This window comes from Coturnix japonica, chromosome 2, assembly GCF_001577835.2.
Source record: "Coturnix japonica isolate 7356 chromosome 2, Coturnix japonica 2.1, whole genome shotgun sequence".
Classification (NCBI taxonomy): domain Eukaryota; kingdom Metazoa; phylum Chordata; class Aves; order Galliformes; family Phasianidae; genus Coturnix; species Coturnix japonica.
Window position 1 is genome coordinate 94,955,473 of NC_029517.1, and position 15,365 is coordinate 94,970,837.

The 15,365-nt window shown below is 37.0% G+C and overlaps 1 long non-coding RNA gene across 1 annotated transcript in view; it reads right to left on the bottom strand.

The window, feature by feature from the left end:
• Positions 1 to 361: 361 nt before the first annotated feature.
• Positions 362 to 15,365, bottom strand: part of LOC107310107 — a 34,575-nt gene continuing 19,571 nt past the window's right edge. The window contains exons 2-4 of the long non-coding RNA XR_001553481.2: positions 2,237 to 2,356; positions 1,817 to 1,950; positions 362 to 1,425 (exon numbers count right to left, since the gene is read on the bottom strand). This is a non-coding gene — a long non-coding RNA (uncharacterized LOC107310107). The remainder of the gene's footprint in view (positions 1,426 to 1,816; positions 1,951 to 2,236; positions 2,357 to 15,365) is intronic.

The window sequence follows — 15,365 nt, forward strand, 5'->3', positions numbered from 1 at the left end:
GCTCATATTTTTTCCCACAGTTATTTTTTCCCCCAGAGGCCTGCCTTTTACTGCTGGCTGATCACACTACATCTAATTTGTAAATTAGTCATAACTTCTCAATTCTAAAATTTGCATGTGCAATAAACTATTTCCAGAAATGTGAAAGACTGTTTAATCAAGCAGAATATATATATGCATTATATATATATAATTAGTATTGTATGCATTATTATATATGCATTATATATATGTGTATATGTGTGTATAGATGTATATGTGTATATATATATATGCATTATATATATGTGTATATGTGTGTATAGATGTATATGTGTATATATATATATATATATATAAATCTTTGTCTAAAGTGAAGCATGCTTCTCTTTAGAAGTGTTGACTGTTACTTGTTGTTGGAGGCACTAGACAAAGTGTGCTTGGTGAGGTTTAGGTTGGATATTAGGAAGAATTTCTTCTCAGATAGAGTGGTGAGGCAGTGGAACAGGCTGCCCAGGATGTGACAAAGTAACTCTCCCTGGAGGTGTTCAAGAAATGTGTGGGTGTGGCACTGAGGGAAGTGGTTTTTGGGCATGGTGGTAGTTGGCTGACAATTGGACTAGATGATAATAGTGGTCATTTTCAGCCTTGATGATTCTCTGATTCTATAGTATTCCCTGTGCTAAAGTTGCTACATTTCACAGGTATTTTGAGTATTAATTTCCTTTTGGATGACTTGAATTTAGATTTCCTATAGTGCAATTGGACAGATACTATAACTTCATGAAATTTGCTTGGAGAAGACAGGCCATAGCAGTTTTCAGATTGAGTGGCATTTTCTTCCTATTTCTTTTCAAATGAAATTTGAAATTTAACTTCTTGGTGGCCTTGGTTTGTAAGATGAAATTGGGAAAGGAGACTCCAAAGGAGTCTGTAAATTAAGGTAACAAAAATAAAATATCATTGTTGTCATCACAGAAAATTTGAAAATGTCCTTGACATGTGTACAAATATCTACGTTTTTAGTTCAGTATTGTAACAATTTAGAAGGATAATACAATTAAATGTGCAGGAATACATATGTACCCACAGTTTTGGCTCAACATAGGGAATGTATTTGCATTCAGCCTGCATCTCAAAAGTATCCATCCTTAAAATTAGACAGATCAGGACTTGTCATAACACCAGGGGATTCAAACTTGTGTTCCCTACATTCTCAAGCTCTTCCATAGTCTGTATTTCCATAGTCTGTGTATAGGTTAAAAAATAAGCTATCTCCTATACAATGGTTTTCCTTTTCATCCACACATTGAAATTCCAATTATTCCAGAGCCCTTGTAGCATTCTTCAGAAGGGGAATTCTTGTCCTTTATTTTCTGGGTTCAACTGGTTGATGTGTCAGGAGGATAAACACTATCTCAAATGAATTCAAGTGTAGGTTTGAATCTGTTAGGAAAAACAACAACACAAAACAAGAAAAAAAAAACAAACATTTTTTGTTTCTTTCTTTGTTTGAATTTGTCCTTTCCTCAGTTTTCGCATTACATATTTCTCCCTCTGAATATCGTTAACAACATATTTTACCCAAGTCATATATCTCCATATATTTGCAAAAAGCTATTCCATTTGTAAAATTCGAAAATTACCATAGAAACTGTTCTGTGTTTTCAAAAAGTTATCATTACAAAAAGGAGAATGTAAAAACAATGCCTGTTTTCCAAAAGAGGAAAACACACAGCTTTAGTCCATTATTGTTTGTTGATGGATTAACATCTGCATAGCGAACAGTGATATCTCACAAGTGATATCTCACAAGGATCCATGCTGGGACTGATACCTTTTAATAACTTCATCAATGACATTGACAGTTGGGTTGAGTACACCCTCAGCAAGTTTGCTGTTGACACCACGCTGTGGGGTCTAGTCGACATGCTGGAGAGACAGGATGCCATCCAGAGGGACCTAGACAGGCTTGAGCAGAGGACCCAGGTGAACTTCATGAAATTCAACAAATTAAAAAAAGCACCAGGGTTGAAGCAAGCCTTACTACTCATGCAAGCTGGGGGCTGAAAGGATTGAGTGCAGTCCTCCCAAAACTGATTTGGGGGTACTAGTGGATGGGAAGCTGGTCTTGAACCAGTAATGCACCTTTGCAGCCCAGAAAGCCAACTGTACTGTGGGGTGCATCAAAAGAAGCATAGACATTAATTTGAGGGAGGTGATCCTGCCCCTCTACTTTGTACTGATGATACCTCACCTGGAGTATTGTGTCCAAATGTAGAGTCCTCAGCACAGGAGAGACATGGACCTGTTGGAGCACATCCAGAGAATGATCCTCTCTTAAAAGGACAGCCTGAAAGATCTGGGGATGTTCAGCCTGGAGAAAAGAAGACTGTAAAGTGACCTGATAACAGCCTTCCCATATCTAAAGAAGAGCTACAGGAAAGTAGGGAACAGAATCTTTAGGAGAGTCTGTGGTGACAGAACACAGGGAAATGGCTTCATGCTTGGAGATAGTAGATTTAGACTGCATATAAAGAAAAAGCCTTTTACAGTGAAGGCGGCGAGTTACTAGAGCAAGTTGCCCAGTGATGTGATTGTTGCCCTGTTCCTGGAGACAATACTGGATCAGGCCCTGGACAACCTGATTTAGCTGTTTATGTCCCTGCTCATTGAAGGGGAGCTGAACTAGATGACCTTCCAACTCTAAGGATTCTATGATTCTGTAATGATTAGTTAATATTGTTTACCATTAAAAATAAATGTTCTTACCAGTACTCCTTCTTGGTAGCCTCGCTTAATTTATGTAATAGAAAATAGCAGCTTCTGACTGTAAACAGTGAATTTTAAATAATAGCACTGGAGTTTGAACTGAGTTCTTTTTTCTCTTTTCCTCTAGGATGACTGTGCTATCATACTACTAAGTTTTTTGTGGTGTTTTTTTTTTTTTCCCTCTCAAAAAATAATGTAGTATTTTGAAAGAGAGACCATTAAGGTAGAGAAAAAAAACCTCATAAATACATATCTGTGGGAACATTGGGATATTTTTCATATTTAGTTTCTGTTTAGTTCACAAGAAGTTGATGGAATTGAGTTGGAAGTACTCATAAACTTAGAACAGTTTTTTTTAACTGGCCAGAACCATGTCCTTTACATTTGACACTCTCACTTATGTCCACTTCAGGGTCTCAAATAAATACTCCAATTTGAGCACTCAGGACACGTAGGCATGTTATTGTGATTGTGCACAACGGGAAGCCAGAGTGCATCTGATTTGAAAATACAGCATTTAAAGTCAGGGTGAGCATTTAACATATTAAAACATCATCAGCTCCATGATCTTTTCTGCACTGGTGGCACAACAATTATTTTTGAAGAAACAGCATGAGATGTCATAAACACAGGGTTATGACTTCCCTCTGCTAAAGGAAAAGCTGATTTGTGAGGGAGAAAGCTATTCTAATACTAACATCTTTAATAATAGCAAGGGGAATAAAGAACATTGCTATCTTAGGAAATTACTTTTTATATGCTTAGTTGGTTCCTTCCCCCCTCCCCCCCCCCATTTTAAATACGCTCAGTATGAAAGGCTTCTTTAAAGAAAACTGAAAAGAAAACTGAAGGAATTTCTTCTCCCCCCCCCCCCCCCCTGAGCTGAGGGACAATAGGCTAGTGTGGCTAAAGCAGTAGAAGTGTTTGCCTTTACACTGAGAAAGAAGAAAACAGGGCTGGCATATAGAGAAAGATGAGAAGATGGAATGTTTACTTGTTAAAAAATCAATGTTCATAAGCAACACTTCAAGATTTAGTGAGCTTTGAATGCAGGATGTGATAGGAAAAGTAGTTTGGTACAAATCAAACATGTGGGAAAAAAGTTTCAGAGATGGTTATGGACTGTGGAATAGCATATCGAACAGACTCAATCTTCCTTCAGTCACTTAAAAGCCAGACTAACAAAAACATTATGAATATTATGTATATGCATGATATGTGTGTGAAAATATATTACAAGATAAATGCATATTATTTAATGCAACTGAATTTGAAAATATAATGTAAACACATTTTATATGTCTTATAAAATTCCAGAACAGAGCTTATTTATATTCAGTAGTCAAAATGGGAATCTAGACATACCCCTACCTCATTGAATGCTATTCATCAATGTTCAAAAGGTGTCAGTATTTGTGATTATGGTGCTGAGAAGTGCTGAGAAGGCACCATATATCAGGTCATTTTGATCAGTGGTTATATTGCCTTCAGTTATAAACTGCAGCAGTTCTTTTTTTCCAGCTGCAAGAAAGAACTTACTGTGAAGCAGCTGTTATTGTAAGATTTCCATCTGAATTGTTGCTGCTCCCATTTTAGCACGCATCCTTTGGATAACATTTAAATAATCAATCTTCTCCCTGCTTATCCAAACCAAACCCAATGTGTCCTTCACTGCTGATGTGAATTTGTTTTATTAGTCACATCAGTTAATTTTAATTATCATCATTATTCAGTTATAACCTCATGTCTGACAATAGAAAGGATATCAGTGCCTATTGAACCCCTTATCCAAAAGTAGGAAGGTTACTGAGTGAGATTTATTTTAGGAAAAGAGCAGATGAAAGGCAATATTCAGTGTAGTAACAGATTGCTAGCCGTGCACTGCTATGTAGGTATTAAGTCAAATGTGCATGTGTGGGGCCCAAATTATGATATTATTTTCTTGTTTATCTTTGTGAATTACATTAAAACTGTGTATCTTTGTCAAACTTTAAGAAAGAAGACAAGGTGTTTTTTTTTTTTTTTATTTTATTTTATTTTATTTTATTTTATTTTATTTTATTTTATTTTATTTTATTTTATTTTATTTTATTTTATTTTATTTTANTTTTTTTTATTTTATTTTATTTTATTTTATTTTATTTTATTTTATTTTATTTTATTTTATTTTATTTTATTTTATTTTATTTTATTTTATTTTAACTATCCTTTTCAGTACTTCTGAAATTTCACTCAAACCACTTGATTAAAAAACATTTACTGGGGACATGCTTTCTCCATGGGAGCACAATGAAAGAATCAACCAAACCAATTTCACTCTAATTTGAGAATGCAGTAGTAATACTTCTCAGCTGAACCTGGTCTCTCTCACCTTGTATCCCACTGTGTTACGAATGGGGAAAGAATGTGTTTGAGCACATGTCTAAAGGGCTTGAATGGCAGAGGACTGAAACCTATTCTGGTAATGGAGCTTTATAAAAGCCTCTATGGTCTTTGAACCTGGCTCTTTTCCAAAACGGAATGGCACTGTTGTATCTTGTTTGTCATTTCTGCACTCTAAATAAAAAAAGAAATCAGACAGCAAACTAGCTCCTTCCCAGAACACCTTTGGAAATCACCAAAGCACACTTACAGGGGACAGCAAGGGAAAAAAATTGGAGAACAGTTGTTTTTTTTCAAATGTACTACAGAGCTCCCAGTGGAAGAGAGCAGCTGAACAACAATGAGGCATGACAGAAGAGTCATTAGGAAGGAGGGTGTTCAAATAATCAGTGTCAGAGGTAAATAAATTACAGCACGTAGAATCATATGAGAGGAATTTCTCTTCCAATTTTGAATTACTAGCAAGCAAGTTTTCAGAGTGTGGTACATCTTGGTGTACATAAGACACACAAATTTGTGCAGCTGAAAAGAGTGGAGAATCCAGTCTAAGTATGTACATGGAGGAGGTTATAAATCTTCTGCCATTTCATTTTCACTTCTGAGAGCTTCTGAGCAGTGAAAAAGGGAAACCATCCAAGGCACTGCACGCTGTAACTGTGGTTTTCAATCTGCTAAGCTCTGAAGTTACAGTCCTGCTAGCACTAAATCCATTGGAATAAACTGTGTCCTGAGGCTGATCTTGCAGGATACAGACTTTCACCAACCCACCATGCAAAACAAGAGAATCTCAGCACGTCTTTTGTGCCCACGGCTCCCTCTCCTGCTTTACAGATGCTTCCCCGGCCTTTAGGAATTTTTCTTTTCAGATATTTTCCAGTTGCAGAGTTGGATCAAAAGAGGCTTCTGACAATACTTTTAGGCAGTAAAGCAAAACAAACTGATCGAGGTAAGGGTCTAGGAAGTGGGAAGCTATCAACAGAACCATGCCCTTGTCTAAACAAAACAGAATGCTAAATTCTCCATTGCTCCAGAAGAGATGGAACTCATGCAACAGTCAGTCACCTCCAGACTATAATGTGAATTACTTAATATAAAGTTTAATATGAGCCTTTCTTCATTCTGTTCTTTTCTTCTTGTTTGATTAAACTAACAAGTTTACATGATAAGCTTATATGATCAGCTACTGTATTTAAGCACCCTATTAATTGTTGATAACAATGTTAAAGAATGAAATTTGGTAATTTTTGCTAAAATGGCAAGAAAAACTCCCTTTAAGAAAAAAAAATTAAACATCTAAAATATCTGAAGTGAAAATTTTGTCTAAAATTTGGCAACATTTTTTAATTTTAAAAACCTGAAGGCAAAATATTTCTTTTTTGGGTCAAAGTCAAAGAAGATTTATTTTGGCCTTTTCCTTCCGAAAACTAAGAAAAAAAAATAAATATTCATAAAACTTGGGTGCAGCTCTATCCAGTGCAAAAGAAATCACAGATTGAATGTCCCTCATATGAGAAAAGACAAAGTATTATACCTGCTACCACTAAGTTTGCCCTTTATGACAAATAGAGATTGATGATATAATACCATATTAACTTTCTTTCTTCTGTCATGTTTGTGTTAATTGCAGAGCCTCAAATGTGGTGCCAATTACTACAAAAATATCTGTGAGTTGCTGACTCATAGCAGTGATTCAGGAGACTATGCTAGTCTTGAATTTCTTTGAGAGAACAAAAATCAAATAGACTGACATTTTGTTCCCCCTTCCCCTTTTTAGATGCAAGCACATTAGTATATTACCCAGTTTTCATTGGACTCATAAAAATCATGTTTCAAGCCATAATGTTGTACTCTTTGTGACAGAGGCAAGGTTATTTTCTACAGGGCTCTGTGAACAAAATTCATGAGCAAACCCTTAACTCGACAGAGCTTGCCTGCTGCTGTATTTTTGTTACCATTTGGCAGTTCTGACCTTTTTAAACAGAGTCACTAATTTTCATGAAAATTAGTGGGGATCTGACCACAATCCCCATTTCTGAAGTTGTTCATGAAATTTTACTGCATAATTGACTTAGGAGCCTACAGGACATTTTCTAGGGCACTAAAGAAAATATCATCACAGAAGGAGACTAAGAGTGAGATGAAGGGGTAGTAAATAAGGTAAGGAAGGAATCTGGCACAGCCATAGCACGTGACATTTCCAGCCTATATTTTTCTGCTCGCTGTTTCATTATCTTAGCTTAATAGCACTATCTATTCTTGTTCTTGATTTTAATGATGAGGTGGGGATCAGGTGGCTGGGGTCTGAACACTGTGAAGGGCATACTCTAAGCTGCCACTTTTCTCCTTTTTTCCTCCATTTTTGTTTCCTGTGTAGCCATTAGAATAAGACAAGTCATTGAAGAAATGCACACTTGAAAAGAAAACACAGGGCAGGAATTAAGTTCAGTGGTTACTTCTGTTTCTATAGTCATTTTCACCTTTTCAAAAGGGAGGCGAAACTGCTATCAGAACCAACATCTGCTCTGCACTCACTGCACAAGGTGGAAGGTACTGGAGGATCAGGGCCCTAATCTCTTTATCCTAGTCAATTCATGATATGCCTTGGACAAATTGTCAAGACACGGCCCACTCCTGCTGAGCCCGCAGAGGGCTAAGCCATGCTGTGAATGGAACATATGGCCCTTCTGACAGCACTTACACTGTAATCAGGTCTCAGCATGACAGAAGGATATCTCTTAGATCCATTTTATATAGGCTTCAGTTCGATCATTCCTGTTTGTTACTCCATCTTTTATAAACTAGGAAGGATTTTCAGTTCAATAAGCAGGATGCACATACCTACGTGCTATGATCTGAAACGTTACATTCACAGTAAGGCTGTGCAAGTGCAGCAGAGGAAGCTGTCAAGCCTCAGCTTTATGCAAATGCAGAATAATTGAAAGGATCCAACAATACCAGCTCTTTTCCATGCTCAGGAGACCCCTGGTTGCATGAAATGGACAACAACACTGGTGATCAGATGAAGGTCAAAAAGTAGCATACAAAACAAGAGCTCAGAGATGATCAAGCCAAGTGAAAGTCCTTAGGTCAGAGATGTAGTACCTTTCCTGGCTTTTGGAAGAGATATTCAGTATTTAGCTTTACATACTGATACACTAAACTGATAGCCAACTACCATTGAAAGCTCTCCAAAACTTTTTGGGAGTCTTAAGGACAACTATCCATTCGAAAGGGTGAATATATTTCCCTCACTGAGTGACCTTTTGGCACTTGGCCATTAAATTGACCCGCCTCCTCTCCACATGAAGGCTCTAAAATCCATGGGTGTACAACATTTTGACTTGCCTGAGCCACACTAAGTAGAGGAATTGTTCTGTGCTGATATTTTGCTTGTTGTTGAGCTATAGGTACCTATAGGTATCTGCCTGGGGCCTGGCCAGGCTGCTTGACAGGGAAGAACTGTCACCATGATGACATTACAGCAGGAGGTGCAGCTAATTACTAGCTGTCACGGGTCACATGCAACCCACAGGATGTATAAGCTTGCTTTAAATGTTGCAGTTCAAGATCAAGGATAGTTTTTGTGATGTTTCCTTTGGATGACAACCTGAAGCAGAGTAGGACAAAGATCCCAGTTTTCTCCTTACATCAGAGATAACCATAATGAAATACCAGAGTGGATGTGGCCAAACTATACTTCCTGTGCAGCTCGTATCCAGTCCAAAGTACCACCGGTTTCCTCAGGATAGTGCAACGTTGTACTATCTTTTGTTGCTGGCTGCGATCAAAACAAAAACACAGCCAACAAACAGTGTTCCCTTCCTAGTTCTACAGAACACTTCACTTTCAGCTTTGGTTTCCAAGTGCTCCTGAGAATTTCAAAAGCTGAAAGAATTCATGCACTATCCAAATGTAATATGATAATGATAAAATGTAAGCAGATTGGTAGAATAAACTAACCACTGTGAGATATTTTTATTAATTGATTGTACTCTACAAGGCAATCTGAATAGGAAATTAAAATATTTTCAGAAAGGAAAAAAGTAATACAGAAAAGAAATAAAACAATGGCAGGAATTCAGAGGATAAAACAAAAGGAAAGATACAGAGGAACAGACCACACTAATGCCATATGGCAGACAAATCTAAATGTGGTCTTACCTGTGTGGAGCTCTTTATCTACACATTCAAGCCAGACAGGAGAACTTAGTCAAGTATATTTAGAAAAATGTGGGGGTGTCTGAGAAAATAGAGTGAGGAGCTCAGATTGAATTTCCTGTTTCTGCAAAGGGTACATTTGTAGTACTAACCCTAAGTAAGGCCTCCCAACAGAGTTTGTTCAATTAGAAGATTTTCTGTGCACATCTTAGTGTCCTGTGTTGCAAAATGTTGATATGAACTGTTTTGTGTGCTAAAGGAGACCTGTTGTACCCAGTCTTGAGCCAGAAGCATCAGGCACTGAAAGAGGCCAAGGAAAGATCATGATGGACGAGGAAAGATCACAAGAAACTACACCACAGCTTCTGTGGCCACAGGCCATAATGGAAAATAAGAATGATTCTTGTGCACTGATGTCTCACATATGTGGTGTACATTTTGATCACATTGAATAGTCATAATGATCTGCATCACTAGTGGTTTTGGACTCAGCTGGTTCCTTTCTTCACTCACATAATATGGCCTTATGCAGAAGGTGAATGTGCAGGACAGGTGCATGATTCCCATGTAGCTTTTCTATCTATATCTATCTTAGCTTCATGGTGACCCTAACAAAGATTACTCTGTCACTCCAAGGGAAAGAGCAAGTGGATAAAGCTACACTTGGGGGCAAAACTGGAACAGACATTAATCTATATTTTTGGTAGTGATCACAAATGACAGAACTGACCTTTCATGAACTGCAGTTATGGGTAGGTCTGCAGAGCCTAAAATTGGTTTGGACAGCATGTCTGCTCAAGCTAATAATTCTGCTGGTACTTGTCAGGGGACATGTCACTCCTGCTCTTGTATACTGTGAACATAAACTTTGGTCTGGGAAAACATGACGATTCTCAGAGCCAAATTCATCAAGCTTCATCAATATAAGTTGAATGCTGTTGAGTTTTGAGCTGTTAAGTTGTTTAGGGACAACAATTTCTGGGTGAATATGCTGTGATACGGAGTCACCATGTCACCAACAGAGAGAGTTATATAACTGAAGACTAACTGTAACAAAGAGTGATCTGAGTCTATTGTACTCATTGGCAAATAAATTTACAGCACAGCTTTTACAAACCACAGGCCATTCTTAAAATATAAAGGGCTGCTCCAAAAGTAGTGCCTTTTATTTTATTATGTTGGTCTACAGCATGAGAGAATTTTGGTGGTACTGTAGTAAAGGGAGAATATTCTTGTCAGTATTCAGTTTCACTTCTGTTCCTGTGTGACAGATGGCAGCAGAGGGGCAGTCTGACAAAATGGCATCTCAAATGGAAGTGTGTATGTAGCAAAGGTATGTCACTGAATTTCTCCATGTGGAAAAATGGCAATGACATTCATTGACATTTGTGAACGTTTGTGGAGATCAGACAGTGGATCTGAGCACAGTGAGGTGGTGGGTGATGCATTTCAGCACATGCTGAAGCACAGTGTTTTGTAGCTGAGAATTTGCTCTATCAAATAGTGTTATTGCATTCATTGTATCCATTGTAATTTCCATGAAAATAGATAGGAGGCATTACTTTCAGAGTGATCTATGTTCCTGTGTAAAAATGTCACTATACCTTTGTCTTTGCACTTGTGAATTATTCCCATTCCTTGACAAAGCAGCAACCTAATGGTCTAATATTGAGAAGAAAATGTATGTCTCGGTGAAGATTTTTCTTGTGGTCTTTGAAATTACCTTCAGTTTTGTAAGGATTATATATGATAGGCTTAAAGAAACTGGAATCCACTCTTTGAATGATCTCTAGGATATATGATAATTCACAGTTAAAGAAGGAGAAGACATCATTATGTTTTGTTTTCATCTACTGGCAGAACTGTATTACAACTATACAGCAATTTTGAAGATGCTTGGTTGGGTTTAGGGAACACAGTCAGGAACAAGGTGTTCAGAGTCTGGATTCCTATTTCTATTTCAGATAATTACCTAGAATGTTAAACCTAAAAATTCTTCATCTTGATTTGGTTAAGAAATCTTTTTCTTGTCTCTCACCGTTCTATAACACACAAAAATGCCACACGTTTTTGCTGATTAATGGATTAACTCCTGCTCCCATAAGCAAGATAATTATTTCCATATAGTACATCTGGATGTCAAAAAGGATCTCATTCTACATAATGAGGACATATCAGGTAAGTCTCAACATCATTGCCGCATATATGTTTGAGCACATGTTGAATTATCTATTTTACTAATGTGATCAAACAAATGAAAGATAACTCAAGATATTTATATTTCCTAGTTAAAAATGTGGCTTGGTTAATGTTCTCAACACTGCTGCACCTGTTAGTGTTGTGCAAAGTCTCTTCCCCAGGTTGGCATCACTATGTTAGCAGAATCCCTATCAAAGATGTAGCTCTGCCAAGGTAAATTTGTTTTTGCTGGCTTTGCTTATAATGTTCAGAAAGCCAGTGGGGAAAAAACAAAGAGCTAGCTGCTGGTAGATGACATATTTTTGCTGCAGCTAGATGAATGTAGATGAGCCTCTGAAAGAAAACTTAGGGGGAAAAAAAAAGCTGAATGACTGTGTTCTCTATGAAAAAGGAAGTAGCACTCCCATCCACTCTTAATTCAGCAAAAAATTTACAGTGCTTCTAAAGAAGAGACCATGAGTTCCATAAAATTGAATTAGTTAAGCAAACTTAGCCACAGAACAGCTTTCAGTTATCACATGGAATATTTTTTTTTATATAACATAACTTAAAATTTCTGTTTTCATTCAACAGTCCTAAAAACGCTCCCTCAGAAAGACAAGTAACTTTATTCCATTGCTACATATTGCAGAATGACATGATAATCAGTTTGACTGGAGATCAATGGTCTAGAATTCTTGATTGCTGCTTCTCTGTTAATTCCTTTTGAGTATACTGCTTTTCTTTTATACATACATGCACTTATTCATTGGGTAAGATTTCCATTTCCGAATTCACTCCTAGCCATTTAACTCACAAGCAGAGTTATGTCCTTTTAGAAAAGCTATATGGGCTATGCATACCAAGAGAACCATGGTGATGAATTGAGTTGCTTGCAAGAAGTAATGAAGTCCTCCTTTCTCTGGCTGTGCTCCGTAACTCCATTCACCAATAAAAGCCCATATTTTTATCTTAAATTTGTAAAATAATTTATTTGCATGCAAAATTGTGCTGTGCCTTGGAGTTAAAAATTCCACCTACTTTTCACCAGATATTTCACCAGCTAATTTTGTCATGGTTTCAATAGCTTGAGATCAGCAAAATCAACTACATTTATTTTTATATTTCTAATGCATTTCTACAGGAAAAGAAGTAGAACATTGCATTAAGTAGGAGTTTTATTTTCGTAACATTTTTTTCCTCATTATCAATTCAGTGGTTAAATTTACATGCAGAGGTGTTGATTCTCTGAAATGCAATTCATCTTACTTGAGTTTAGCTGTCACAAATAAAATAAATGCCCTGGGAATCGTTACTATTTTGGACTGGATGTGTACACTTTATGGACTAGTGTGATAATTTTCATTAGTTTGGATGAAAACATAGCTTGGCTTGTAGCCTCAATAGATAAGAGCAAAGTTATTTTAAGATGAAGATAAGGCAAAGTCTGTGGTATCACATTTAAGGCATGGTCATCTTGTGCTGTTATTTTGCTATGTGAGTTGAAAGCAGAATGTAATACTGAAATATTTGGGAAGAAAAGTCTGCTTTTTAGATGACTGATCTAATCCCTGTGAAATCCATATTTGATTTTTTTTGTTGTTTAATTATGAATACTTTCAAGATGAGCAGAAATTGCTGACAATAAAATATAATGAAGTCACTCTAAAAATATTCATGAAACAAAAAGTTGGGGTTGTGAAATATTGCAGAGCAGTTTAAATCACTGATATTTTATTTTGACTATTTCAACATGTCACAATTTGATTTCTTAGAAATAATTTACTGTGTCTACCTCAAGTTATATTGTAAACAGAGAAATGTTGACCAAAAAATTGGAACCATTTTTTGAAGAAGAAAACAACATGTAGTATTTTAATATATACTTGTCATTAGAAATGATGCTTGATCGCAAGTGACTCTGTATTATTTCAAATGAAAAATGTTGTTAAAAATTCCCAATTTCTTATATTACCTATTACTTCTACTAGGAAGGAGACATAGGCATTCACTAGGAAGAACGGCCTGCCTGGCTAACTTATAAATATTCTGACAGATTCTTTTAAGTCAGAATCAGCCAAGAGGAAGTCTTACTTTTCTTTCTGAGCTGATCTTCCTGGTACCATCTGTAACTGAAGTTAAAAAAAATGCAGTAAATGGAGATAGAGTTCCTTCACTGCTTGGGCACATTACCCTTTCTGCATCATGTTAAAGTTGTCACTCTGCACTGTCTGACAGCACCATCTGGCTCAGAATACAATATTTCAGATATGGCCATTTCTAGAGCTAAATGTGCTTCCACCATATATAACTTGGATGCTTTTTGCCTTTGTGCTATAACTTCTGAAATTGTAATGCCGATGCTATATCTTCAAATGATCCAAAAAAGCCAGAATGTTTAAACAGAAGCAATGAATAATTCACGTCAGAAACAGAGCAAACAAACAAAAGTCAATGGGAATCTCCTCATCTTCTGTGTAAAGCAGAAGGATACAAGATATGCACTGCTGTCACTTTTAGAGAGGTTAGAATAACCTTTGCCAGCTGTGGAGAACTCTCAGGAGCTCTTCCAACAGTAGCAGGTCATTTACAGCACCTCTGGCTCCATACCATCCAAACTGCCCTCCTTTAATGTATCAACCAGGAATGATCTGTAGAATGTAAAGATCTCTCTCTACAAATACGGTCTTCTGGGTATCATAATCACTGTCTATATGGCAGTAGTACTGGTTAGAATTGCAGAGCCTGTTTCACACTGGGCCAATCTTACCTAATTAATTAGGAAAAAAATATTTAGTACTCATAGCAGCATTTCTTCCATTAGCAGGTGGGGAAACTAGTCTTGGAGATGAGAGATTCAGTGGAACACTCAAACTATCCTGCACCATTCTCTGACAAAAAGCATCCATAAATCTGATTTTATGTGGCGGTTGCAATAAGCTTCTGACTGCTTTGTCTCATTAGAGTTGTGGAAAGAAATTGGAGTATGTCCCTAGCCTGGCAAACTAGGCCCTCTACCTGTAAATTATTAAACCTCTTATGTGTCAGGTGTGCTCAGAAAAGAATAAGCCAGAGAATAGAAAGAAATAGGGGTTGTATCACTAGATACAGAAACCAGAAAAAGATCAGATGAGAACAATCATGTTTTGGTTTGCTTCAGCTTTATTTGCTTATTAAGAAACATGGAACACTGCAACTGTCAGTGAAAGGTCACAGCAATATGGAGAAAAACAGGCTCTGTGCACACACTCCTGAGTGAAACTTAGCACTTTACTGACTAATATGGGCATTGTTTTTGAAGAAATACTCATTGATGGATAGTCGTGCTCAGTCCAAAGGCATCATTTTTTTCATCATACTGCAAACAGGAGGTTATACTCCACAGAACTAACCAGATGAATTTTGTATGATGCAGATTTATGTGAGTAAATACCAGTTCTGGTGGCAGAGTGGACTGCTCAGCAGCAGTGAGTTTTCCAGAATGCTGCTGTATCTTAGTGGCTCCACCTAAAATAACAAACCCTTGACAAATGTCATTTGCTAACCTGAGTTGTAAGAGTCTTAGCCCACTCTTGATCTCTTAGGCACATCAGATTGACCCTGGCACCTCCGTGTGTCACAGTACATCAAGCACAGCTTTCCCTCGGGTTTTACTTGAAATGATTTCTTAGGCAATCAAATCCTGACTTGCCTGGTCTCTGTGTTACACCTCTGGCTGCGTTTTTGCAGGTTAACTGAACAAATACTTCAGTACATAACATTTCAGGAGAAAAATAAGAATCAAACAATTAAGTAAAAATAGAGGTAGTTAAATGTAAGATATCTGAATATGTCTAGTTTCTGAGAAAAAATGAAACAAATACTGCAGGCATCAGTTATAAAATTGGATTAAGTGC